This window comes from Priapulus caudatus, unplaced genomic scaffold (genome assembly GCF_000485595.1).
Source record: "Priapulus caudatus unplaced genomic scaffold, Priapulus_caudatus-5.0.1 Scaffold15, whole genome shotgun sequence".
Classification (NCBI taxonomy): domain Eukaryota; kingdom Metazoa; phylum Priapulida; class Priapulimorpha; order Priapulimorphida; family Priapulidae; genus Priapulus; species Priapulus caudatus.
Window position 1 is genome coordinate 829633 of NW_014577076.1, and position 1275 is coordinate 830907.

Genomic DNA, 1275 nt, shown 5'->3' on the forward strand with positions numbered 1-1275 from the left:
ACACACACACACACACACACACACACACACACACACATACACGCACGCACGTACGCAGTACACACACCCACGCTTAACTTCCCGCTGCTATAAGGCACAATTTGTTAAATAGAGTTATCGCTAATATCTGAAACCGAATCCGTAAAATCACGCGAAACGCGCGCCGTAAAGTAATTTTGCCTTAGATTAAACAGCGAGCAATTGCGTTTCGGCGATCGGCGGCGGCGGCGGCGGCGGCAGTAGGAGCGGTGGTGGAGGTGGCAATGGCGGCGGCGGCAGTAGAGGCGGTGGTGAAGGTGGCAGTGGCGGCGGCGGCGGCAGTAGGGGCAGTGGTGGAGGTGGCAGTGTCGGCGGTGGTGTAACTATAAGTTCATATAATTTTGTATATATACATATACGTGTGTGTGTGTGTGTCACATGGCAGCTACGACTAGCTTGTATAAAGTCACCGTTTGTTCGAAGACGACAGGTTGTATATAATAATATGCTATAGTAATCATGTTGTTGTTGTACAGCAAAAAAAACTGTGAGTTGTGGGTTGTGAGATATAACAAAAGCCACGTGCTTTCTGTGGAGAGGTATCGCTTGAGAGTTTAGGCAGCTGAGACACGAGCAGACGTGCAGCTGCTGTGGGCGCCATGCATGTTCCGGTCCTCGCTTAGGGTTTCCGGAAAATGTTTCATGTGTTATAAACAAACGAACTTCTGTTGATCGCGACTATATGTTTACGAAGCTTATCTAGTTAAAGAGAACCGTTGGAAGAATGTTGGACAGAAACAGGGAAAGACATCCAGACTCTAGCAGACGCACAGACAGACGAACAAAGAGACGGTCGTAGCACTTACGGATAAAATGACAAAGGGGAGGTTGATTAGCGGGCAGATAGACAGACGGACGGACGGACAGACAGACAGAAGGTCGCGTGACGGACAGAAAGACACAGCAACAGCAGAGCAGCAAATTGAAACAAATTGTATGACTGAAAGAGATGTAAAGAGAATGAGTGAACGGCGTGAGGAGTAAAAAGTTGAGTAGCTATATATTATTCATTATCGTATAATGTGTTGTGTAACCTTGAGTTGCTAAACGTATAATCTAGGACATTGGTAGTGTCCGCTGTGTCCACTCAAAGCTGTATGAATATATCGAATCATTTTACCAATTAGAATTTTATGACAAACGATGGTAGCTAAACGAGCAGGGTTGTGTTAGGTGGGAGGTGTTGCTAGCCTCTCACCCCGTGTGATTATTCCTTCGTAGGACAGCCGGAAAATC